Source organism: Pseudophryne corroboree, chromosome 7 (genome assembly GCF_028390025.1).
Source record: "Pseudophryne corroboree isolate aPseCor3 chromosome 7, aPseCor3.hap2, whole genome shotgun sequence".
NCBI classification, from domain to species: domain Eukaryota; kingdom Metazoa; phylum Chordata; class Amphibia; order Anura; family Myobatrachidae; genus Pseudophryne; species Pseudophryne corroboree.
The window spans coordinates 416319232-416347084 of record NC_086450.1 but is presented as its reverse complement, the minus strand read 5'-3'; the positions used below and the strand labels follow the sequence as shown (position 1 = coordinate 416347084).

General features: G+C 45.8%; 1 long non-coding RNA gene across 1 annotated transcript; it reads right to left on the bottom strand.

Annotated features, from left to right (window-relative positions):
* Positions 1-10293: 10293 nt before the first annotated feature.
* On the bottom strand, positions 10294-12794 carry LOC134943807 (uncharacterized). Its single transcript, XR_010181769.1, has 3 exons — positions 12714-12794; positions 11477-11556; positions 10294-10988 (listed from the first exon to the last, which is right to left on the bottom strand). It is a non-coding gene; the product is annotated as an uncharacterized LOC134943807 (long non-coding RNA).
* Positions 12795-27853: the final 15059 nt, after the last annotated feature.

Below are 27853 nucleotides of genomic sequence, written 5' to 3'. Positions count from 1 at the left end.
ATGCTGGGGACTCCGTCAGGACCATGGGGTTTAGCGGCTCCGCAGGAGACAGGGCACAATAATAAAAGCTTTAGGATCAGGTGGTGTGCACTGGCTCCTCCCCCTATGACCCTCCTCCAAGCCTCAGTTAGGATACTGTGCCCGGACGAGCGTGCATAATAAGGAAGGATATTGAATCCCGGGTAAGACTCATACCAGCCACACCAATCACACCGTACAACCTGTGATCTGAACCCAGTTAACAGTATGATAACAACGAAGGAGCCTCTGAAAAGATGGCTCACAACAAGAATAACCCGATTTTTGTAACAATAACTATGTACAAGTATTGCAGACAATCCGCACTTGGGATGGGCGCCCAGCATCCACTACGGACTACGAGAAATAGAATTATCGGTAAGTAAATTCTTATTTTCTCTAACGTCCTAAGTGGATGCTGGGGACTCCGTCAGGACCATGGGGATTATACCAAAGCTCCCAAACGGGCGGGAGAGTGCGGATGACTCTGCAGCACCGAATGAGAGAACTCCAGGTCCTCCTCAGTCAGGGTGTGCCCCTGACCAAGTAGCAGCTCGGCAAAGTTGTAAAGCCGAGACCCCTCGGGCAGCCGCCCAAGATGAGCCCACTTCCTTGTGGAATGGGCTTTTACTGATTTTGGCTGTGGCAAGCCTGCCACAGAATGTGCAAGCTGAATTGTACTACAAATTCAGCGAGCAATCGTCTGCTTAGAAGCAGGAACACCCATCTTGTTGGGTGCATACAGGCTAAACAGCGAGTCAGATTTTCTGACTCCAGTCGTCCTGGAAACATATATTTTCAGGGCCCTGACAACGTCAAGTAACTTGGAGTCCTCCAAGTCCCTAGTAGCCGCAGGTACCACAATAGGTTGGTTCATGTGAAAAACAGAAAACACCTTAAGGAGAAATTGAGGACGAGTCCTCAATTCTGCCCTGTCAGAATGAAAAATTAAGTAAGGGCTTTTATATGATAAAGCCACCCATTCTGACACACGCCTGGCTGAAGCCAGGGCTAATAGAATCTTCACCTTCCATGTGAAATATTTTAATTCCACAGTGGTGAGTGGATCAAACCAATGTGACTTTTAGGAAACTCAAAACAACATTGAGATCCCAAGGTGCCACTGGGGCACAAAAGGAGGCTGTATATGCAGTACCCCTTTTACAAACGTCTGAACTTCAGGCACTGAAGCCAGTTCTTTCTGGAAGAAATTTGACAGGGTCGAAATTTGAACCTTAATGGACCCTAATTTTAGGCCCATAGACAGTCCTGTTTTCAGGAAATGTAGGAAACGACCCAGTTGGAATTCCTCTGTAGGGACCTTCTTGGCCTCACACCACGCAACATATTTTCGCCAAATGCGGTGAAAATGTTTTGCGGTTACATCCTTCCTGGCTTCGACCAGGGTAGGGATGACTTCATCTGGAATGCCCTTTCAGGATCCGGCGTTCAACTGCCATGCCGTCAAACGCAGTCGCGGTAAGTCTTGGAACAGACAAGGCCCCTGCTGGAGCAGGTCCTTTCTTAAAGGTAGAGGCCACGGTTCTTCCGTGAGCATCTCTTGAAGTTCCGGGTACCAAGTCCTTCTTGACCCATCCAGAACCACGAGTATCGTTCTTACTCATCTCCTTCTTATGATTCTCAGTACTTTTGGTATGAGATGCATAGGAGGGAACACATACCCTGACTGGTACACCCACAGTGTTACCAGAGCGTCCACCGCTATTGCCTGAGGGTCCCTTGACCTGGCGCAATATTTGTCTAGTTTTTTGTTCAGGCGGGACGCCATCATGTCCACCTTTGGTTTTTCCCAACGGTTTACAATCATGTGGAAGACTTCCCGCTGAAGTCCCCACTCTCCCGGGTGGAGGTTATGCCTGCTGAGGAAGTTTGCTTCCCAGTTTTCCACTCCCGGAATTAACACTGCTGAGAGTGTTATCACATGATTTTTCGCCCAGCGAAGAATCCTTGCAGTTTCTGCCATTTCCCTCCTGCTTCATGTGCCGCCCTGTCTGTTTACGTGGGCGACTGCCGTGATGTTGTCCCACTGGATCAATACCGGCTGACCTTGAAGCAGAGGTCTTGCTAAGCTTAGAGCCTTGTAAATTGCCCTTAGCTCCAGTATATTTATGTGGAGAGAAGTCTCCAGACTTGATCACACTCCCTGGAAATTTTTTTTCCTTGTGTGACTGCTCCCCAGCCACTCAGGCTGGCATCCGTGGTCACCAGGACCCAGTCCTGAATGTCGAATCTGCGGCCCTTTCATAGATGAGCACTCTGCAGCCACCGCAGAAGAAAAACACCCTTGTCCTTGGAGACAGGGTTATCCGCTGATGCATCTGAAGATGCGATCCGGACCATTTTCCCAGCAGATTCCACTGAAAGGTTCTTGCGTGAAATCTACCGAATGGGATCGCTTTGTAAGAAACCACCATTTTTCACAGGAACCTTGTGCAATGATGCACTGATACTTTTCCTGGTTTTAGGAGGCTGACTAGCTCGGATAACTCCCTGGTCTTCTTCTCCGGGAGAAAACATCCTTTTCTGGACTGTGTCCAGAATCATTCCTAGGAACATTAGACGTGTCGTCGGAAAAAGCTGCGATTTTGGAATATTTAGAATCCACTCGTGCTGTCGTAGAACTACTTGAGATAGTGCTACTCCGACCGCCAACTGTTCTCTGGACCTTGCCCTTATCAGGAAAGCGTCCATATTTCTTTTAGGAAGAATCATCATTTCGGCCATTACCATGGTAAAGACCCGGGGTGCCGTGGACAATCCAAACGGCAGCGTCTGAACTGATAGTGACAGTTCTGTACCACGAACCTGAGATACCCTTGGTGAGAAGGGCAAAATTTGGACATGTAGGTAAGCGTCTCTGATATCCAGTGACACCATATCGTCCTGGTTCGCTATCACTGCTCTGAGTGACTCCATCTTGATTTGAACCCTTGTATGTAATTGTTCAAATCTTTTAGATCTCACCGAGCCGTTTGGCTTCAGTACCACAATATAGTGTGGAATAATACCCCTTCCCTTGTTGTAGGAGGGGTACTTTGATTATCACCTGCTGGGAATACAGCCTGTGAATTTTTTTCCAATACTGCCTCCCTGTCGGAGGGAGACGTTGGTAAAGCAGACTTCAGGAACTTGTGAGGGGAAGACGTCTCGAATTTCCAATGTACACCTGGGATACTACATGTAGGATCCAGGAGTCCACTTGCGAGTGAGCCCACTGCGTGCTGAAACTCTTGAGATGACCCCCCACCGCACCTGAGTCCGCTTGTATGGCCCCAGCGTCATGCTGCGGGCTTGGCAGAAGCTGTGGAGGACTTCTGTTCCTGGGAATGGGCTGCCTGCTGCAGTCTTCTTCCCTTTCCTCTAATCCTGGGCAGATATGACTGGCCTTTTGCCCGCCTGCCTTTATGGGTACGAAAGGACTGAGACTGAAAAGACTGTGTCCTTTTCTGCTGAGATGTGACTTGGGGTAACAAAAGTGGATTTTCCAGCTGTTGCCATGGCCACCAGGTCCGATGGACCGCCCCTTTATACGGCAATACTTCCATGTGCCGTCTGGAATCTGCATCACCTGACCACTGTCGTGTCTATAAACATCGTCTGGCAGATATGGACATCACATCTACTCTTGATGCCAGAATGCAAATATCCCTCTGCGCATCTCGCATATATAGAAATGCATCCTTAAAATGCTCTATAGTCAATAAAATATTGTTCCTGTCAAGGGTATCAATATTTTCAGTCAGGAAATCCGACCAAGCCCCCCCAGCGCTGCACATCCAGGCTGAGGCGATTGCTGGTCGTAGTATAACACCAGTATGTGTGTATATACTTTTTAGGATATTTTTCAGCTTCCTATCAGCTGGCTCTTTGAGGGCGGCCGTATCTGGAGACGGTAACGCCACTTGTTTTTATAAGCGTGTGAGCGCCTTATCCACCCTAAGGTGTGTTTCCCAACTCGCCCTCACTTCTGGCGGGAAAGGGTATACCTCCAATAATTTTCTATCGGAGGAAACCCACGTATCATCACACACTTTAATTTATCTGATTCAGGAAAAACTACAAGTAGATTATTCCCACCCTACATAATACCCTTATTTGTGGTACTTGTAGTATCAGAAATATGTAACACCTCCTTCATTGCCCTTAACATGTAACGTGTGGCCCTAAAGGAAAATACGTTTGTTTCTTCACCGTCGACACTGAAGTCAGTGTCCGTGTCTGTGTCGACCAACTGAGGTAAATGGGCGTTTTTACAAGCCCCTGACGATGTCTGAGACGCCTGGACAGGTACTAATTTGTTTGCCGGCCGTCTCATGTCGTCAACCGACCTTGCATCGTGTTGACATTATCACGTAATTCCTAAATAAGCCATCCATTCCGGTGTCGACTCCCTAGAGAGTGACATCACCAATACAGGCAATTTGCTCCGCCTCCTCACCAACATCGTCCTCCTACATGTCGACACACACGTACCGACACACAGCACACACACAGGGAATGCTCTGATAGAGGACAGGACCCCACTAGCCCTTTGGGGAGACAGAGGGAGAGTTTGCCAGCACACACCAAAAACGCTATAATTATACAGGGACAACCCCTTATACAAGTGTTTTCCCTTATAGCATTTTCACATATGTAATCATATCGCCAAATAAGTGCCCCCCCTCTCTGTTTTAACCCTGTTTCTGTAGTGCAGTGCAGGGGAGAGCCTGGGAGCCTTCCTCACAGCAGAGCTGAGCAGGAAAATGGCGCCGTGTGCTGAGGAGAATAGGCCCCGCCCCCTAAAACGGCGGGCTCTTCTCCCGGAGTTTGTGAGATCTGGCAGGGGTTAAATACATCCATATAGCCTCAAGGGCTATATGTGATGTATTTTAGCCATAAAAAAGGTATAATACATTGCTGCCCAGGGCGCCCCCCCCAGCGCCCTGCACCCTCAGTGACCGCTGGTATGAAGTGTGCTGACAACAATGGCGCACAGCTGCAGTGCTGTGCGCTACCTTATGAAGACTGAAAGTCTTCTGCCGCCTGTTTCTGGACCTCTGGACCTCTTCAACTTCGGCATCTGCAAGGGGGGTCGGCGGCACGGCTCCGGGACGAACCCCAGGGTGAGACCTGTGTTCCGACTCCCTCTGGAGCTAATGGTGTCCAGTAGCCTAAGAAGCAAATCCATCCTGCACGCAGGTGAGTTTACTTCTCTCCCCTAAGTCCCTCGTAGCAGTGAGCCTGTTGCCAGCAGGACTCACTGAAAATAAAAAACCTAACTTAAACTTTTATTCTAAGCAGCTCAGGAGAGCCACCTAGATTGCACCCTTCTCGGCCGGGCACAAAAATCTAACTGAGGCTTGGAGGAGGGTCATAGGGGGAGGAGCCAGTGCACACCACCTGATCCTAAAGCTTTTATTATTGTGCCCTGTCTCCTGCGGAGCCGCTAAACCCCATGGTCCTGACGGAGTCCCCAGCATCCACTTAGGACGTTAGAGAAACCTCGTAATGCCGTGAGTAAAATACCAAACTTCTTAGCAAATTTACTTGGCGCAGTCGCAGTGCGAACATTGCATGCGCAATTAGAGGAAAATCGCTGCGATGCGAAGAAAATTACCGAACTCGGAATGAGGGCCAGTGTTCTATCATAAAAAAACTCGTTCCTCTGCTATGACTGGTCTGGAAGCCTGACTATTCTAAAGGGGGCGTATACCTTCTGATAGAAACTTTTAGGCGCCTCTAATAGTTTTAAAATGGCCACCACTATATATTTAATATATATATACATAATCACTAAAGTGGTCACTCTGCCCCCTTTTACGGCTGCCCCAGCCCGTTGTTACTGCCAAGAAGAAACTTCTATACATTCCCCCCCTTTGCTGTCCCCCAGTGCTGCCTGGCCGCGGGAGGTCTATAAAAGAAGGGGAGCGGCGGAGGAGCTTGTTGCTAGCCTGCCAGGGATTAAGTTATAAAGGCAGCCGCGTATGAGAAGCCGCTGCTGCTGTTTTTCCCCCGTCAGTTTTTCCAGCCCCTAGCGCCGACGGCGGGAGGCGTGTGGGGAATACAGCCCGAGTCCCGGCGGGTGCAGGGGAAGCTGCGGCTGCTAGCCGCGAGAGATTTCAGCGGGAGGGGACGCGCTTTTGTAACAGCCCGCCGTGTGTTTAAGCGGCGGCGTTATACGGTGCCATTGACAGCTGCAGCGTGTCTCCCTCAGCCCTCCGTTTGTAGAGGCAGGAAGCGGGATCTAAACACTGATCCCTTGTATAGCTGGCCAGGGAGAGTGTCACAGCGCCAGTGGAAGGAGGGGGGCGGTGGGGAAAGCTGCGCTGCGGAGTCCCAGGGCTTAGTTACTGTATGCCCTGTATCTAAAGTTTAACTATAACTAGGGCCCTTTACAACCAGTACTCACTGCTGACTCTGTGCTACGGATTTTCTGAGGAAAGATGCAGATCCCCTTTAGTAGGGATCATTGTCTCTCTATTCTTAAGACTTTCGTCCCCCTTTACATTAGGTTAATTCAGTCTCAGTATTGAAATGGAGCAGGAGGGATGAGGGATGTGAAGGGGGAGGAGCCGGCTGTGCAGACAATGCTAATTTTTAGATTGTGCCACACCTCCGGTTGCAAGCTTCACACCCCCTACTGTATATGACTCCAGTGTCCCCTAGTGGATGAAAGAGAAATATATATATATATATATATATAACACACAAGAAGGCGGCACTCACAAGGCTTGCAATAGAAGAATAATGAGACGAACAGCGTCAATAGTTCAACGTTTCAGTCTTTATGGACTTTTTTCAAGAACCTTGAAAAAAGTCCATAAAGACTGAAAGGTTGAACTATTGACGCTGTTCGTCTCATTATTCTCCTATTGGAAGCCTTGTGAGTGCCGCCTTCTTGTGTGTTATGTTGGAGTCCTTTGGACCTAAGGAGGGCACCAGAGCATTTTCATGGGACAGTTAAGTGAGTGCCGATCCATTATTGAATATATATATATATATATATATATATATATATATATATACAGGTTGAGTATCCCATATCCATATATTCCGAAATACGGAATATTCCGAAATACTGACTTTTTTGAGTGAGAGTGAGATAGTGAAACCTTTGTTTTTTGATGGCTCAATGTACACAAACTTTGTTTAATACACAAAGTTATTAAAAATATTGTATTAAATGACCTTTAGGCTGTGTGTATAAGGTGTATATGAAACATACATGAATTGTGTGAATGTAGGCACACTTTGTTTAATGCACAAAGTTATAAAAAATATTGACTAAAATGACCTTCAGACTGTGTGTATAAGGTGTATATGTAACATAAATGCATTCTGTGCTTAGATTTAGGTACCATCACCATGATATCTCACTATGGTATGCAATTATTCCAAAATACGGAAAAATCCGATATCCAAAATACCTCTGGTCCCAAGCATTTTGGATAAGGGAGACTCAACCTGTATATATAGTACAGTAGGATTCCATTAGGTGGTATGGCTTTATATAGCTTTAGGTGGTATAGTAATGTGGCACCCCGTTAGAGCTGCCACAGACATGTATTCAACTTAATGTACATATACAGGGGTCTATTCTTGGTGCGGTGGGGGGTGTGGAGAGGTGAGCCGGTGGAGAGGTTGCCCATGGCAACCAATCAGCATTGAAGTAACATTTATTATTTGCATACTATACAATTGTACGGAGCAGCTGATTGGTTGCCATGGGTGGCTTCTCCGCGGGCTCTCTTCTCCTCTCTTTTTTCGCTGCTTCATGAATAGACCCCTAAATCCTGCTGTGAACCTTAATCTTTTTATTGTGCTCCCTCCTTCTAAAAAAGACATATCTTGCCAGTGACAGACAAGCAGCAGCATGAGCTGCAGCATATAGGAGGAAAGTGACAGTTACAGTATGGAGCTGCAGCATGTCAGAGGAGGAAAGTGACAGTTAAGCGGCCATTTTGGGAGCAGTACGAGAGTCCTGAGAGATTGCAGGAGAGTGGGCTGCGCCTCCTGTTATAGAGGGCAGATCAGAGGTGGCCTTTTGAAGAGACGGGCTGTGCTGTGTAAGGCAGAGCCCTGCGTATTCTTGCAGCTGAGCAGGCTGTGAGGAGGGCTTCCCAACTCAAAAGGCAGACAGCTGGACTCCAGGAGTGGCTTCATTGTAGCGAGCTGACCTGGTAACCCCAAGGTAGCATCTAGTGTGTCTTCGTGGAGAGGACCTTTCCCATAAGCCCCTGGGTCCATGTCACAAACTATTTGGAATAGTAACCTGTGGCGAGCCAAGCGAGACACCAAGCCTGAAGCGTGGCGTGCAAAGCGAGCCCGCAAGGGTCCAATGGTGCATGGATAAAACAAAATAACCTCAAATGAACGGAGAAAGGATAAAACATTTAGGTGTTGTAAGGGCGGAAGTTATCTACTGCCCTCTCGTTATGTCACTTCCTGGTCTTGATCACGAAGAGAAAATATACACATCCGTAACCCCAATTTGGCTAAAGTGGCGGAGCAGAATGGGGCGTTAGATTCCTTCTCCAATTTCTCTACACTAGGGGGGTGATTCCGAGTTATTCGCTCGCTAGCAGATTTTAGCAGCATTGCACACGCTAGGCCGCCGCCCTCTGGGAGTGTATCTTAGCTTAGCAGAATAGCGAACGAAAGATTAGCAGAATTGCGAATAGAAAATTCTTAGCAGTTTCTGAGTAGCTCCAGACCTACTCACAGATTGCGATCAGCTCAGGCCGTTTCGTTCCTGGTTTGACGTCACAAACACGCCCTGCGTTCGGCCAGCCACTCCCCCGTTTCTCCAGACACTCCCGCGTTTTATCCTGGCACGCCTGCGTTTTTCCGCACACTCCCAGAAAACGGCCAGTTTCTGCCCAGAAACACCCACTTCCTGTCAATCACATTTTGATCACTTCAACGATGAAAAATCTTTGTTTGGACGTGAGTAAATCTGCTAAGTTTTGTGCTAAAATACTAACCGCATGCGCACTGCGTACCATGCACATGCGCATTTTTGCCTTAATCGCTCCGTTGTGAAAATCGGCAACGAGCGATCAACTCGGAATGACCCCCTAGGAGCAAAGCATTGTCTAATGGAGAGGTCTGTCATTACTGCACCTAACACATTGCAGATGAAACTAGGGGCCAGGCTGAGTACTAGTAGCTGGGAAACATGTAGCAACTGGAAGCATAATTAACCCCTACCCAGCTGTACAGTAAGTCAATGAACATTGCATTTCGCCTACAGACATAGGCCCTCATTCCGAGTTGATCGCTAGCTGCTTTTGGTCGCAGCGCGACGATTAGGTGAAAAAGCGGCATTTCTGCGCATGCGTACGGGCTGCAGTACGCACGCGCAAAGTACTTTCACACGAAACTATACAGTTTTACAAAAAGTCGAGCTACACTTTTCTGTCGCTCTGTTGATCGGTGTGTGATTGACAGGAAGTGGGTGTTTCTGGGTGGTAACTGGCCGTTTTCCGGGAGTGTGCTAAAAAACGCAGGCGTGACAGGTTAAAACGCAGGTGTGCCAGGGGAAACGGGGGAGTGGCTGGCCGAACACAGGACGTGTTTGTGACGTCAAAGCAGGAACTAAACTGAGTGAAGTGATCGCAAGGTAGGAGTAGGTCTGGAGCTGCTCAGAAACTGCATGAAAATTTTTACGAGCAGTTCTGCTAATCTTTCGTTCGCACTTCTGCTAAGCTAAGATACACTCCCAGAGGGCGGCGGCCTAGCGTTTGCAATGCTGCTAAAAGCAGCTAGCAAGCGATCAACTCGGAATGAGGGCCATAGAACCAGTGCTTTTGGTACTATAAATTATAAGAAGCACAAGATATTGACTGCGCTCAGTATAGTAGAAGGATCAGTATCCTGGACCACTAATGCCCCTTTCAAGAGAGTTGCTAAAGTGAGAGATAGGGAGCTACAATAACTTACAGCTGAGCAACAAGTACAGTGATCATTTGGAGATATATGTTATAAACTCAGAAGTTACAACGCTACTACATAATAAGCAGCTGATAATACTAAACCTCAAATGCCAATGGATAATTACTTATCGATTCCACACTGCCGCTTCAACCAAGTTAATGCATGCATAGTGAAAGGAAAATACTAGCAATTTGTCTACAAACTATATATATCTTTCTATTTGCTATATGGTGCCAGTCTCCATCATTACCCATTCAGCAATAACAACTAACTGGGACAGATATTCACAATATCCTAAGTTTATATCATTTTGTAGTATAGAGGACAGTGTGTTGGTTTAAACTGATAAATGCTGAGTTGTTATACCAATTTCTCTGACAAAACTATTAATGTAAAGGCATTGAATGTTTAATGATACAGTGTTTGCATTTGTATGTAAAACTAACTTATTCTATCAAAACAAAGTAAGTTCCAGAATTCCAGTGCAATAAAATACCCATTTTGCTTCACATGTCAAATATTTGTGAATATACTCAACTGAAACTTAAATATTGTTGTGAAGATGTTAATAATTTGTCAGCTATTCAAGTCCTTCTGTCTGCAACATAAAGAGAACAGAATAACCTGAGCAAATGTGACCAAAATGAGTAGGCCCGAAAAGGTGAAGCTGTAAAACATCAACACCCTTACATACCTCATCTAGCAGGGTATTACAGCAAGACTAAAGCAGGTGGTATAGCTTTATATAGGGTGTCTATAATAAAAATTCACCCATTTATTGGAATGTCGCCAAATATTCAGTACGCCTTAAAGTTAGAGAAAATGTGGTGACATTCCAATAGGTAGTTCGTACTATAGACTGCTTGGAGTTATAGAAAGCCTGTATACAATGTAAGATGGCAGCCGGTGGTATAGGCTTTGCATATAGCGTAGAATTACAGCAGATGTTTCAGTTTATGCTGGATCGCTTTTCTCTACGCGTCTTCTACCAAGGGGCATAACGTCTTCCCTGGCGTCTGCTCTTGTATGGTCTAAATTAGAACATAAAAAAAAGAAAACAATTATGGTAATAAGCTCTACAAATGGATGATTGCTGTTAGACAAATAATGAGAGAACATCAACCCAAACACAATATTTGCACACTCACGGATAGTGACAAGAAAATGTCTTTCAGTCACATGACCGTAGCCCAGACACTGAGGTAGCCAGAATTTTCCAGCTTCACCAAAACATAGAATTAATGGTGACATCTCCCTTCAGAGATCAATAAACGGTTATACTTGATGACACAGAGCACTGAGGTCGGCCTGGTGGGCAATACAGCCCAAGACCCTATTCAGACAATTTAGGTCAGTGCTCTCTTGGGTTTGTCAGGTAAATGTATGGGGATTGTCACGTGACCACTGTCTATGCAAATATCCCGTTTCTAGTAATAAAGCTATGTAAATGTATTCTTAGTTGTCCTTACATACTTTTCTAATGAACCATAATACAACCTATACTATTCTGCCGGCTTACCCATTATTCCAGCATCTCTGGGACCTACGTGCATTCAGAAACTCCCTCAGGTCTTGGAAGGTGGCACAGCTTCTGAGGTTCTGCAAAGCAAAATATGAATATTGGCTGTTCTGTTTGTACAGACAAAACAGACTAGACTAAAGCTGGCCATACACTAGTGCGACTTATCGGACCCTCACGACACATGCGATTTACATTGAACTCTGCCGCTGTGTGGGTGGGAGTGTCCAGAGAAATGCCAGTCAAGTGACTCAGACGACACATTGCATGTGATATATTGCAGATACAAAAACACAATGTGCACCAGTTTGCATACGATTCTGATAAATCTATAGTGCAGTACTTGCGATCTAGGGGCTCAGATCCAATGCACATGGGACCACGCATCGGATCAGAGGTAAAACACATGCGGTTTACCACTTTTCATCCGATTTATCAGCCCGATGCGTCGAAATCAGATCAAATCGGCCAAATTCGCACTAGTGTATGGGAATCTTAACACAAGCACAACAGGTTCTTATGGGAGAAGAACGCAGGAAGCCAAGATATATGAAGTATCAGAACTACACAGGAATAACACACTTCAGCATCTTGACATTGAGGGATTATTATAGGCCTATATGTGGCCTCGATTAGAATATTCCCAACAGCCATTACCTGGATCAGTAAATTATGGGGGATGGGGAGGCAGTGAGAACAGACTCTGGGCAGTCCTGACAGGATAACAGTCTCTGCAGTCTCTGTGTGGCCAGGGAAGAGATGGTAAGCTGCAGCTTCCCTGAACCCCCCTGAGCTTGGGATGCAGGAAGACTGTCTTCCTGCAGGTGTAGGTGAGCGATACTTCTAAGCAACACGCTTCTTTACATGGCCGGGAGGTGGATCCTGGGGGGGGGGGGGGGGGGGGGGTGTTTCCGAAGTAGCGGAGAGGCTGACTGGGTGTGCAGAACCTGGCGACTGACAGAAGATTACCTTCCAGCAGCCACCGGTGGGTGTTTCTGACACTGTCGCATCAGATGAAAATCACAGCTCAGCAGATCTGACGACACCAGGCAAGTGGTTACAGCCATGACCACAGGACACTAAGGCCTGCACTCAGATACATGACAATTAGTGAAAGAAAAAACTAAAATAACTTAAAAATCTTTATGAAATTGAACATTTGTGAATGTGACATGAAACCCTTTTATTTCTAAATAACTTTATGTGTAATGTCCCCCAGTGTTGCAGATATTATTACCTCCAAGACTCTGTTGTGGCCATAGACAGAGGCTCTGTTGTTACGCCTCTGGGTGTTCTTCTGGCCTCTTGTGAAGCTTCTGGGGTCCACATAATTCCTGTAACATTAAGTAAAGAAAGTAAACCCAGCGATATGTCTATAACAATGTGAGCACTTTCCCACTATCATAGTAACACACGGACACCATTGTTTTTTTCATACAAGACAAGTGACAAGAAAATGTCTCTCAGTCACATAACTGTAGACCAATCAGGCACTCAGGTAGCCAGGATTCTCCAGCTTCATCAAAACATAGAATTAATGGTGACATCTCCTTTCATAGATCAATAGATGCTTACATCTGATGGCACGGAGCACTGAGGTCGGCCTGGTGGGTAAGACAGCACAAGACCCTAATCAGACAATTTAAGTCAGTGCTCTCTTGGGATTGCCAGGTAAACGTGTGGGGATTGTCATGTGACCAGTATTTATGCAAATATCCTGTTTCTAGTAATAAAGCCAATTGTATTGTTAGTTGTCCTAGCATACTTTTATAATGAACCATAATACAACCTATACTATTCAACCAGCTCACCCGTTATTTCTTCGGCTCCGGCGTGTGTTGAGGACATCCCTGAGGTCCTGGAGGGTGGGACAAAGCAAAATATGGATATTAATGTTCTGTTTGTACAGACAAAACAAACAAGACTAACACAAGCTCAACAGGTTCTTATGGGAGAAGAAGCGTAAAGCCAAGATATATGAAGTATCAGAACTACACAGGAATGACACACTTCAACATCTGGACAATGAGTGTGATTATTATAGGTTTATATGTGGCCTCGATTAGAATATTCCCAACAGCCATTACCTGGAGAACATCATCATCGGTATCAGTATGGGTCAGATCCGATCAATCTCTACATCTATGTGCTGCATGCCTATCACAGTATCTTACATCTAACACTCAGACGTAACAGCGCCTAGGGAGGGGGGAGGAGGAGAAAGTTTGTGATCTCAAAAATAACATGTTTGGTTATAGTAATTAGCTGCTAACAGATGTAATATGTGCAATAGGAGCGTCTCTCTTACAACATGTAACATTAACAGTTTAGGAAAATGACTTAAACCTTTACTACGCCCAGAGTAGCCGACTGTATAAGTCACAAGTCAGGGCCTCCATCATCCGGGCCTCGTGTCCTCAGACACTTCCCAGATTTTCACGTTGCCATGCGTTCCCAGAATTAGCCCATAGAGAGGTGATATCCAACGTGTGAGGTTTCAGCAAAAGTACCAAATTCTATGCAGGAGAAGGCAAGTAATGCATGAAGTGCCTCAGGCCTGGGGTAAGGCTCTGAGCTATTGTATAAGCTATACATATAGCGGCACACTGGGAGACACAAGAGAATTTCACAGCCCAAGTTTCTCTTTGAACTGCGGTTAAACTAAAGATAATGCCTGGATCAGAGACATCCTCACTGATCAGAATACCTATAAGCCTCCCAATACAGAAAGCTGGGGCTTCCAGAGACAGAGGAAATCCAGGGTTACCCCAAATGGCAATATAATGATTACACTGGGGACCGCTTCTGCTTTCTACAGATACAAAGTAAAGACCTATGTGCATCTTTAATAACACTGTTCTGTTGGAGATGTAAGAGAACCCCTCCTTTATCATGTTAATGGGAAGTACTAGTTTCAGGCGAAATGCTAATACTTTGGGAAATATTTTATAATCTGTGTTGGGAAGAGATAGCATAGTGGGCCAAATGTAACAGCCTGTGAGTTGCAGCAAGTGCTGAGATTTAAGCAATTTAGCTGTGAGATTTAAGGGTGAATTTAGTTACGGGTGGATTTATTCGCCAGCCAAATCAGCGTGGCGACCGCCACACTTTATGGGAGTCTAATCTGGCACAAAACTGCAGGCACCTTCTGTGAATACAGGATTCGACCAGGTGGGCAAGGGGTGGGAGATGTGGTGCCATTGTTAAAACTAGGCGGCAATTCACACCCTTCGTCTGCAACTGAATTCGGTTTTTAAAGTGCAGGCACCTTCTGTGAATACAGGATTCGACCAGGTGGGCAAGGGGTGGGAGATGTGGTGCCATTGTTAAAACTAGGCGGCAATTCACACCCTTCGTCTGCAACTGAATTCGGTCTTTAAAGTGCCAATTTTATTTCTAAGGTAAATGCAGGTTTAAAAACATGATTAAAAAACAATTGTTACTTTAAATATCACGGCAAAATTACCAAAATCCCTGCACTTGGATGGGGGAAAACTTTGTGCTACAGGACTGACATATAACTTTCTTGCCAGACATTTTTATACAGCAGAAAACACACAGGAGCAGTGAAATACACACAGTGACCCAGGTTACAGCCTGGATGGAGAGAGAGAGAGAGGGAGGGAGATAAATCAGAACACTCCTGCCTTAATCAGCCAAAGCAGTGCTTTGCCGGGCAGAACCTAGAACCTTAGATAAGGAAACGAGTTTTTTTAGACAATATATTGCTCCCCCCCTTCTACAAAACCCCCTGGTACCAGTTTAAGGTGCTTTTGAGGGTCCTTGGAGGAGCAGCACTTCCCTGCATGCAGCCTGGAATGTGATGCAAAAGGAAATGGCGCCTCTGAGCCAGCTCTCAGGTAAGCCCCGCCCCCTTAATGGCGTGCGGTCCCTGTACTTTATTATACTGGCAAGTCGCTCTAAGTTACAGAAAACGGGGTTAAAACCCCTTTGCTGTGTCAGCGCCAGTGTGGGTATATGCAGCAGGCACCGCTGCCCGCTGCGCCCTTATGCCGCCATGTGAACCGGGGACCCGCTAACTAGGACCCCATTCCTGTACACACCACACCAGCGTCTTCAGCTCTGTTAGGGGTGGCGGCATGTTGTTGGAGTGCACACACCCTGGGGGCGAGGGAAACAACACCTCAAGAGCTATGTCCTGTCAGCGGGGATCCGCACCATTAACCCTTAATAGCAGATCATCTTAATAATTATTTTTGCTCAGTATTCACTACTGAAAGAGAGGGGAAGGGGCCGCAGTTAAGTTGCAGGGATATTCAGGAAAATTAAACAAGTACATTTACAGAGGAGAAGGTCCTAACAGAACTCTCAAAGCTGAAAGTGGACAAATCTATGGGGCCAGATGAGATACATCCAAGGATACTAAAAGAACTTACAGAGGTGCTGGTAGCACCATTGACAGAATTATTTAACCAGTCATTAGCTACAGGAGTAATTCCAGAGGACTGGAAAAGAGCAAACGTAGTCCCACTGAACAAAAGTGGAAGCAAGGAAGAGGCAAACAACTACAGACCAGTGAGTGTTACATCAGAAGTAGGGAAATTGATGGAAACACTCTTAAAAGAGTTGTAGACTATCTCAAAACCAGCAATTTACAGGAGCCCAAACAGCATGGATTCACTGGGGGGAGATCATGTCAAACAAATCTTATTGACTTTTTTGACTGTGTGACTAAAGTGATGGATAAAGGTGGAGCCGTGGATATAGCTTATCTAGACTTTAGTAAGGCTTTTGACACGGTTCCACATCACAGACTGCTAAATAAACTTGAAAGATTGGGATTGGATACTAGGATTATTGAATGGATAATATCTTGGTTGCAGGATAGAAAACAGAGAGTTGTGGTAAATGGAGTGCATTCACAGGAGGGAAATGTTACCAGTGGAGTACCCCAGGGATCTGTACTTGGACCAGTGCTTTTTAATATCTTTATTGGTGACATTGCAAATGGCATTAAAGGGAAAGTATGCCCTTTTGCAGATGACACAAAGGTATGCAACAGGGTAGACACACCAGGTGGGGCAAAACAAATGATTGAGGATCTAGGTAGACTAGAGGAATGGTAAAGAGTGTGGCAATTACAGTTTAATGCCAAAAAATGCAAAATCATGCACTTGGGTCTCAAAAATCCAAAGGCTAAATAAGAGGATTTTGGTACTTACCGATAAATCCGTTTCTCTGAATCCACTTGGGGACACTGGAACATCATATAGAGTAGGGGTGTGAAGCTTGCAACCGGAGGTGTGGCACAATCTAAAATTAAACATTGTCTGCACAGTCGGCTCCTCCCCCTTCACGCCCCTCATTCCTCAGTTTGGAAAATTTCACGGAGAGACTAGGACATGAGACTACAAAACCAATGGCGAGGTTCCCACCATACAATAATTCAAACAGCATCCTAGAACTCTGTTAACAGAAAACTAACGCTTTTTGCATTAATACTTCAACAAGAACATTGAACACAGCAGGTTGTCAGCACCGAGGCGGGCGTCCAGTGTCCCTGAGTGGATTCAGAGAAATGGATTTATCGGTAAGTACCAAAATCCTTTTTTCTCTTTCATCCACTAGGGGACACTGGAACATCATATACAGTAGGGGACGTTCCAAAGTTACTCCCAAGGGTGGGAGTGCTGTCAGTAGCCTTCAAAACTAGACGTCCACACTTTGAATATCTGGACGCAAAAGTATCAAACTTGTAGAAGCTCATGAACGTGTGTGCTGAAGACCACGTTGCCGCTCTGTAACGTTGAGTAGTAGCTGCAGCGCCTGATCTGGTGGTATGGGCACCAGTCTGAACTAGAAACCGTATACCCCAGGATAATTATTGCATAATGGTAAGCCTAATCCATCTGGCCAAAGTTTGTTTAGTTGCTGGCCAACCCCTCTTTGTACCATCATGAAGAACAAACAAATGGTCCTATGTTCTGATGGACGATGTAACTTGCACGTATGTCTGTAGAGCTTTTACAACCTCCAAAGACACATCCCCATCTGCAACCTCTCGAAAAGATGGTCTCACAATTGGCTGGTTTACGTGAAACCCCTAAACTACCTTTGGGAGAAAGTCAGCCCGCGTACGGAGTACTGCCCATCGTCATGTAAAAATAGAAAAAGAGACTCTGACACCATAAGGCTTCCAAATCAGAGACCCATTTTGCCGAAACTAAGGCAAGTAACAACATGACTTTCTTGGAGAGATATCCATCCTGCTCTCTCTAAAGGCTCAGAGGTTGTGGAATTTAAATATTCCAACCCCAAGTTTAGGTCCCATGGCACTGTGGGAGGCTGGGAAAAGAGGTGGTATCCTCAGAACTTCCAATAGGAAGGTTTGAACCTCCTGTAAAGATGCTAAGCGCTATTGAAAGAGGATGGAGAGAGCCGAAAATCTGAACCTTCAAGGAGCCTAACATAGGCCTCCATGAAAAGCGGCCTGGAGAAAATGTAAAAGTCTAGACAGGTGGAATCCCCTGGAATCCAACCCCCGTTCCTGACACCAGTCCATCTTTCCTTCCATAGTCTGTAGCAATGCATGGCCGTGACCAGCTTCCTAGCTGCTATCATTGTAGGAATTGACGCCTTTGGTATCCCCCTCTTTCTCAAGATCCGGGCCTCAATAACCACGCAGTTAAACACAACCCGTTTAAGTCTGGGAGGAGGAACGACCTGTGTGATAACAGGTCTTCTCTCTGAAAGATAGTATCCCGGGATCTTTCACTAGTAGACATCTCAAGACCAAGTAACAACTCCTGCGGGACCAGTCTGGTGGAATGATAATTGCCCATCCTCCTTTCCATTTGGCTGTCTTTAGTACCCTGGGTATGAGAGGAAATTATGGAAAATTGTAGACACTTCTGGAAGGCCAAGGAAGTGTCAATGCATCCACTCCGTTCGCTGCTGGATCTCATGTGCTGACCACATACCTGGGCAGCTGATGGTTGTGTCGAGAGGCGATTAGGTCTACTTGAGGTAGCCCCCATCTCCCTATCACCATTTCGATTCCTGGATGCATGTCCTGGCAACTGAGATAATCTGCTCCCCAGTTCTCCACTCCTGGAATGAACTATACTGAAAGGACGATGTTGCGCCTTCTTGCCCACAACAAGATCTTTGTGGCTACTTTTAATGCTATCTTGCTCCTTGTTCCTTCTTGACGGTTTATGTATGCCGTCGTTCTGATAGTGTCCGACTGCATCTTCAAGTGTTGACCCAACCTAGGTTTTTGGCTAAGAGAAGTTGTAGTGTATCTGCACTCAGCTCGAGAATGTCTATGGGCAGACTGCTCTCTCGTGATGTCCATCTGTTCTGAAACTGATGTTCCTCTAGGACGGCACCCCAACCTCTGAAACTGGCATCCGTTGTGAGGATCCCCCAAATCTAAATGCCGAATCTCTTACCTGCTTTGAGATTCGTGTGTAACGACCACCAATATTAGGGAAGCTTGGACTTGAGTGAAAGCCAAAACCTGTGATATAGAAAACCAGTGTGAACTTGCTCCCTGAGCAATGAGGTTCACCTGGAATGGTTGGGAGTGAAGTCTGCCGTACTGTAGAGCCTCCAAAGATGGCACTATCTTCCCGAGAAGTAGTACACCTCGGTGTAGAGAAACTGGCTGTGCCTGTAGTACCTGAGACACCAGCCTCTGTATGTCCTGGAGCTTGCTCTCTAGTAGGACTACCCTCAATTGTACTGTGCCCAAGATGAGACCTGGAAATTGAATCCTTTTGAATTGGCATTAGGTTTGATTTCTGGAAATCACAATCCACCCATGTTGAGTGAGAAATTGATGAGTCGTATTCCTTGATCAGCTGTTCCTGGAAGATGGCTTAGATCAGCAGATCAACTAGATAAGGTATGACCGTGACCCCTTACAGTCTCCAACTTGCGACCCTTATCACCCTGATCCTTGTAAAAATTCTCGGGGCCGATGATAGGCCGAATGGTAGGGTCCCAACTGGTAATGATCTTTCACCAGTATGAATCCTAAGTATGCTTGGTGAGGAGTTCAAATCGGGATATGAAGGAATGCATCCTTTATGTCCAAAGACACTATGACTCCCCCGGGTCTAGGCCTGCAATGACCGATTGGATTGATTCCAACTTGAATCTGTAGGCCGGTAGAAACTGGGTCAAAAACTTTAAATTGAGTATCGGTGTGACCGTCTGTGGGCACGACAAAAAAGATTCGAACAGAACCCCTTTCCTCCATGAGAGTAGGGATGTGTGTAGCAATTTCCAAATTGTCGTCGGTAATGCCTTAGCTTTTGAACGGAATGACAGCTTAGGTGTTGTCAATATTTATCCTTAATATAGGGAGACAAACCCTGTTGATGCAAAATTCTCTTCTCGAGTCTCAGACCCGGTCTCCCTAGACCTTTCCAACCCTTAACCCCGTAGGAGGTCCAAGGTGAGTTTGTGTAGACACCCGATTACTGGCTATTGGGAATAGCCACTTTTATCCGAGACTCCTCCAGCACGAGACTGAGAACCAAACTAGTTGAATAATGGACCAGAGTAACTGCTACTGCCTATTGGTACAGTTCTATGATACCCGGTAGGCAGAAGATCCGTTTCACTCCACTTGTCTGAAAACCAGTAGACTAAGGAAAGCTTCCCCTCCCAGGGAAATCGCCTTCCAACCCGGTAACTATAGCCGCTTTACCGAAACACGAACCTCCTAGGTCCGTGTGAGAAGGTCTTGCCAGTAGAAGTTGGATTTCCATGTCAATTCCAACCTACCTACGACCCTTCTTTTTCAGTGGGACTGCAATAATTAAGAATGTCCCGTTAACAGACTAGGCAGGGGAAAGCCCACCATTGTTATGGGATTCTTTCCCCTTCTGTGGAATCCGAAATTCTGTTAGTCACAGAAACCATTTGAGAGATATATCTAAGATCGGAATGCTAACCTTCCTATTAGCCTGATAAGTATATGTGGCTAACTCTCGGACATGCTCCGCTAGGAAAAAATAGTATTTGGGAATTTGGAAGCATTAACTGGCCTCCTCTAGTAATTTACGCCTCTAACGTTTCGCCCTCCGTTACGAGAGCCAACACCCTTTTTCCACTCCTACTCTAGGGTAGGAAAGGGTCTCATTATCGTTTCCACCCATTTTGTTATACCCGTGCGGATGGAGTAATTTTAACTATGGATTACTCCCTTTCGGATGGGCTCGCAGCCCATACTCAAAAGTTGAAATATATATGTCAGGTTATGTTTTCCTAACCTTGACGGATCACTGCCCCTCTGGTTGTGTGCCCATTCTCAACAGTCGCGCACCCCAGGGCTGTTAACCTTAGTGCTCATTTATTTGAGCAACCAAAGTAATCATTGCGTTCCCATTTACCTTAGATAAACATATACATACCGCTCAGCCGGACTTTCACCTATTAGAATAGGAGGAGAAATGCCGTAGAAATATTGGGAGCTCTGAAGAGTATTTGCAACAAGCTGGAAATCTTCTTCTAGTAAAAAATAAACAATTAATATAAATACTCATTCAACTATCACCAACAAAACCCACCAACTGCTGATACAGGTAGAGTTGAATTGGGTGACAATATCTGATGCTCCCTTCTCCGCCGGACCTGTCATCAGCGTCCGTTGGAGGCATTATGCATATAAATATATAATTAGATGTACGCCAAAGGTAACTGGAGTTATCGTGCTGGTAATAAGACTTAGCGTTCTTGGTTTGTGCATTTGATGTTGAAAATGCACCCCCACAGAATACATTGCAGTGCATTTCATCTTTATAATAGTCAACGGAATACCGTAGCGGATGACGGGAACAAAATGTACACTGGAGTCACCTGGCTGGTTGAGAGAGAAAAAAATTAAAAATTATTTTAAACCGCCTCGTTGCAACCCTCGCACATCCAACTGTGATTCAGTTCTGAGGTCGGGGTTGATAACCAGTCGTTCCCTTTATTTTCACAGGATCTTTGTATTAGAAAGTCCTTGAAAATTATAAAGTGTAACCTTCTGATTGAAAACACATGGAAAATCCTCTGCTTCAGAGTCCTAACCTACAAGCAACCAGCAGAGGGAGTAAATACTGTATAATAAAACCCCTCCCCTTTATCTGACTGACCAGGAAACATGGTCACACTGATGGGGGCGTATAGCCCTTCCAGTCAGCATTCTGGCGCCTTTTACTTAATGAAAAATTGCCGCCACTGAAAATTTGAATACACCTCGTCATAAACCCCCAGTGATTATAGAATTACACAATAGGTGGTCTCTAACTCAGGGCTTTGGGCATTATCCCCTATACTGTGGATAATTCTTCTCTGTATCTGTATCAGTGGCTTGAACCCGGGACGCTGCACATTGGAGTCAATGCTCCTCTCTTGCCTCCTCCCGCGCTCTGGGTCCCCTGCCTTCCCGGGTACTGTACCGCCAGCACGGATAAACCGAGTCCTCGGCCGCACATATCACTTTCCCCCGCCATCCTCCCGCTTGATGTGCCGGTGGAGGAGCGGGCGCGCGGGACAGCGTGCATGCTCCTTCTAAGAGCGGCATAGGGAGAGCCATATGCCGTGGCCGAACACTTGACTTGATAGAGCTGCAGAGGGAAGGGGAGGGGGGGGGAGCGGGGGATGCTGTTAGACTGTCCTGTTAATTTGTCAGACGGCAGCAGCGTGTAGTGGGACTATTATGAACTAGGGCTGCTCTATTGCCACCAGTATTCACTGTAAACTCTCCTGACTCTGTGTTTCGGATTTTCCAGTTGAGAGACGTAGATCCCTTTAGCTGGTATCCTTGTCTCTCTATTCTGAAGACACTTGTCCCCCTTTTAGTAGGCTGACGTAATCTTATCTTCTGTTGGTAAAGCCTGCACCCTCCTATAATTTAGGTGGGATTGGGCATCGTTTTCCTTTGAGAAAGCCTGCACCCTCCTTTTAGTAAGGATTGGGCCAGTCATAAATGACAAAACACACACAAAAAAAAAAAAAAAAATTTATGGAGCAGGAGCTCCCATTCTTGTGCTTCTTTCCTTCTAGCACAATTTTTCAAACTGAGGGATGAGGGGCGTGAAGGGGGAGGAGCTGGTTGTGCAGACAATGTTTCATTTTAGATTGTGCCACACCTCCGGTTGCAAGCTTCACACCCCTAATGTACATGATGTTCCAATGTCCCCTAGTGGATGAAAGAGAAAAGAGGATTTTGGTACTAACCGATAAATCCATTTCTCTGAATCCTCTAGGGGACACCGGAGCATTCTTAGACATTAGGGGTGTGAAGCTTGCAACCGGAGGTGTGGCACAATGTAAAATTAGCATTGTCTGCACAGCCGGCTCCTCCCCCTTCACATCCCTCCTCCCTCAGTTTGAAAAATTTGACTGAGAGAATAGGACATGACAATAGCACAAGGCGAGGAACCGAACCGTACAACCCATCAAACAGCATCCAATAAACTCGTACTCGTGTGTACGAACTGTTTGAACAAGAAATTTGAACACAGCAGGTTGACAGCACAGAGGCGGGCGTCCAGTGTCCCCTAGAGGATTTAGAGAAATGGATTTATCGGTAAATACCAAAATCCTCTTTTCTCGTTCATCCACTAGGGGACACTGGAGCATTCTTAGACATTAGGGGACGTCCCAAAGTTATCCCCCAGGGAGGGAGTGCTGTATGTGACCTGCAAAACTAAACGTCCGAACTTAGTCGTCAGACGCGAAGGTGTCAAACTTAGAAAATTTCGCGAACGTGTGGGTTGAAGACCACGTCGCCGCTCTGCAAAGTTGAGTAGTGGAAACACCTCTGGCAGCCGCCCAGGAGGCACCCACTGATCGGGTGGTATGAGCACCCATCTGAACTGGAACCTGCTTGCCACAGTAATCATAAGCTTGTCGAATGGTAAGTCTAATCCATCTAGAAAATCCGCGGATGAAGACACCACTCTCCCGGATGCATCTGCCTTCCAGTTTTCTACTCCTGGAATGAATATTGCCGATAGTATGATGTTTCGCCTGTCCGCCCACAACAGGATCTTTGTTGATTCTTTCAACGCCATCTTGCTCTTCGTTCCCCCTTGACGGTTTTTGTAAGCCGTCGTCGTGACATTGTCTGACTGTATCCGTACATACTGACCTATGACCAGGTCTTTGGCCAAGAGAAGTGCGTTGTAAACAGCTCTTAGTTCCAGAATGTTTATGGGTAATCTGCTCTCTTGAGGCGTCCACCTTCCCTGGAATTGATGGTCTTCCAGGACGGCACCCCATCCTCTGAAACTGGCGTCCGTTGTCAGAATCCTCCAGTCCCAAATACCGAATCTCTTTCCTGCTGCGAGATTCTTGTGCATCAACCACCATGTGAGGGAGATATGTACTTGTGGTTGAAGTCTGATTCTCCGATGAAGTAGCCAATGCGAACCTGCTCCTTGAGCAATGAGGTTCATCTGAAATGGTCGGGAATTAAGTCTTCCGTACTGGAGAGCCTCGAACGACGCTACCATCTTTCCTAAAAGTTGTACACAGAGATGGAGAGACACCGTCGGTGTCCCTAGTACCTGAGTCACCAACTTCCGTATGTCCTGAATCTTGGACTCTGGTAGAAAAATTCTCAATTTCACCGTGTCCAATATAAGACCTAGGAACTGAATCCTTTGCGTTGGAATGAGGTTGGATTTCTTGAAGTTCACTATCCATCTGTGTTGGATCAGACATTGGTGAGATGTGTGAGCATGCTTTATCAGCTTCTCCTGAAAAGAGGCTTTGATGAGGAGATCGTCTAGGTAAGATAATATAGTGACTCCCCTTAATTTCAAATCTGCCACCATTACCGCCATGATCTTTGTGAAGATCCGTGGGGCTGAAGATAGACCGAACGGTAGAGCTCTGAATTGATTATGATCTTACACCAATGCAAACCGTAGGTAAGCTTGGTGTGGGGACCAAATTGGGATATGCAGGTACGCATCTTTTATGTCCATGGATATCATGAACTCCTTGTGTTCTAGACCTGCAATGACCGACTGTATTGATTCCATCTTGAATCTGTAAATTCTTAGAAATTGGTTTAAAACTTTTAAATGTAGAATCGGTCTGACTGTTCCGTCTGGCTGTGGCACGACAAAAAAAAAACTGGAATAAAATCCCGTTCCTCTCTGAGGGGTAGGAACTGGAACAATGACCTCTGACTGTAGCAATTTTTGAATTGCTGAAAGTAAAGCTTTTGCTTTGATAGGGCACCGAGGTAACCCTGTTGTAAAAAATTGACTGTGAGGTCTCTCTTGAAAATCCATCCTGTACCCTTGGGAGATTATATTGTTTATCCAATTCTCTGGAGAGGTGTTGGCCCATGTGTCCTGAAACCTCTCCAGTCGTGCGCCCACCAGGGGAGACCCTAGGTGAGCTAGGAGACCGTCATGCCCCGGTTTTTTCAGCAGGTTTATCCTGCTTTCTGGTAGTTGCTTGTGAGCGGCCTCTACCTCTGCCCCCACGTGCCGGTCCACCAAAACCTCTTTCTCGGCCTCGAAAGGACTGAGATCTGAAAGAATTAAACGATGGTCCCGAATAACCTCTCTTAACCTGTGGAGTGTGTATAAGGAGTAGGCAGGAATGTGGACTTTCCAGCTGTAGCTTGGGAAATCCACTTGTCCAATTCTGGACCGAAAAGCGTGTCACCCGTAAAGGGAATAGCTTCCATTGCCTTTTTAGTGTAAGAATCTCCTTGCCATTCTCTAAGCCATAAAATTCTCTTTGCTGATATGGCCGATGCGGAGATGCGCGATGCAATTCTACTGGCATCCTTAGATGCCTGACATAAATATGAAGCTGATTCCCATGGCCTTGTTCACCCAAGCACAGATGAGTGTAGGTCTCTGTGCTGCACCTGCTGCTACAAAAATCGACTTTAAAGCTGTGTCAACTTTACGATCTGAAACCTCCTTTAAAGTCGTTACATTAGGTATTGGTAAAATTGTCTTTTTTGACAACCTACCTAGGGAAGCCTCCACTACCGGTGGATTTTCCCATTTATCCATTACCCCCTTAGGTAAAAGATACGTTACCTGAAACCTCTTTGGGAATTGGAAGCGTTTATCAGGTTGTTTCCATGCCTCCTCCATTTGATTTTGGAGAGACTTAGGAATGGGAAACATTGTTAAAATCCAGTATTACCTTAATTAAAGAATCAATACCTGAGATCGCTGAATCCTCTTCTGTGGAATCAGCATCCAGGTTAGGTTCAATTAACTCACCTTCCTCCGTATCCATAAGGAGACCCTCCTCTTCCTCCGTTACCTGAACAACAGGGAGGGGTCTTTTAACCGCTTTGCGCACAATTGTGTCTGGTTGTGCGGGTGGCGTTAATCTGATGAGAAATTCCTCCATTGTCTTTGAGAATCCCGCAGCCCACTCTGATTGTTGCTTGTGTGATTCTGCCAACTCTTTGGATATTCTGTGACCGTGATGGAGCACTGTTCCCTGGTTGTGCGCCCTTGTCTACGCAGGAGTCGCACACCCCCGAACTGCCCATCCTCGTGCTTTTCTTATTACATTTCGTACACACGTAATAGGCTTTTGATGTCTTGGTTGCTGCCTTAGACATGATTAGCCCTTTTATTGACAATTTAAACACAACTTTCACCCTTTATTCAGGAAAAGAAAGTTTGTAGTATATGACGGGAGTGAAGTGTTTGGAACCGGCTGTAATAACTCTTCTGATTCCGAGAGGTAATTAAAAAATTTTTTTTAAAATTAATTAATAAATAAATTATCAAACATCAGCCGGTTAGCAGCCCTCACAAGCCCAGCTGTCAATCAGCTACGATGATAGGGTTGTCCACGTACTCCCAGAATTTTCCTCAGGATCTTTGCATAAACCAATACTGAATCTAGCGCTCTGTCACTCCAATCAATATGCTGCCAGTAACATAGGGCTACTCACCCCTATTAGATTAAAAAATCAAAGAAGCAACAAAGAAAACTAATATTACAGCGCATATGGATTAGAATTTATAAGGGTCTTTTTTATTAAAACACATATATATATAAAATATGCAATTTATACCACCGGCCGGTCAATATACCTTTACAATGATTATTTCACATATAAACTGGATGTAGCATATATTGTAACAAGTTACTCTATATCCACTTAGAATTTCTTAACAACACCTATTGTAATGGTTAAAATATAATTTATCCAATATTTACTGAGGCTGAATGATACACACAATGTTCTTTTCTGTGGGGCTATATCACAGTCACTTCGATGAAGAAATGATGAAATAAAGTTATTCCTCACATGGAATGCGGTTATATGCGCTTTATATAGCCACAGCCTATAAATAATGTGAGCCAATGCTCCCTCTAAAAGCGTGTCTGGCCAGACATTTATGCAGTGCGGTCTCACCACTCCTGTGTATGGATTATTTCACCCAGAATGTCCTCCCCGGCTGCTGGTGCTTTCAACCTTTTATCGTGCAGTCATCTCTGGGGGATCATAAGAAAAGGTGAAGAATTCCAACTACAACCTGCTGGAGTGTACGTGTTAGTTGTCGAGACCTCCGGATAGTGGTATATATAGCAATTTAAATGAGTAGTTGACGCGTTTCCCCGCCTCCCTCCGGGTTCAGCGGCTTCATCAGAAGTCCCTTGAAAATATAAGTAATAAGTTATTCCTTCAGGAGATCCTCAATTATTTATGCTATCTTTTTTACTAGCAGGGGGAGCCTAACTAAACTTCCCTCATATGATAAGGTCTAAGAGGGGAGGGCTCTCCCTGCCCCTCAGCTTTGGCGCCTATACTGTTATCTTAAAATGGCCGCTGTAAAAAAATTTAATGCACTTCATTAGAATGCCTGCGCCCTGTCTGCATACACTACACTGAGATTTTGTACCTCCTGTGTCCCCTTTCCTATTAAACATTGACCCGCTTCTATCCTCCGGCTCTCTGTACTACAACCGTGCCGTTTGTATGCCCCCTCGGCTGAGCCGTGTTGTCACGCGGGACCTGGTTACTGTCTGACTCCGCAGCGCGACCCGCCGATCCTCCGGCTCTCTGTGTCTCTATCTCCCGCGGGACCCGGGCGCGCTGTAAAAGTGTCCGACTTAGCAGTGCGACCCGCCGTGCTCACACGGGACCCGGGTGCGCTGTACAAGAGTTATGCTCCAGCAGCGCGACCCGACTCTCCCTTGCATGCCTTCTGACAGCGGCGCTATCTAAGCCGCCCGTATAGCTGGCGCTTCTGCTCTCTGCCCTCTGTTAAGTTATTAGGGGTCAGAATAAATGGCCTGTACTTAAGTGTACAATATACTGCCGGGAGAGTATATTACTGGCCCTGTTACAACCAGTACTCACGGTTTGAAGCAAAAGAGGATATCCTGAGGAGAGATGCCGATCCCTTC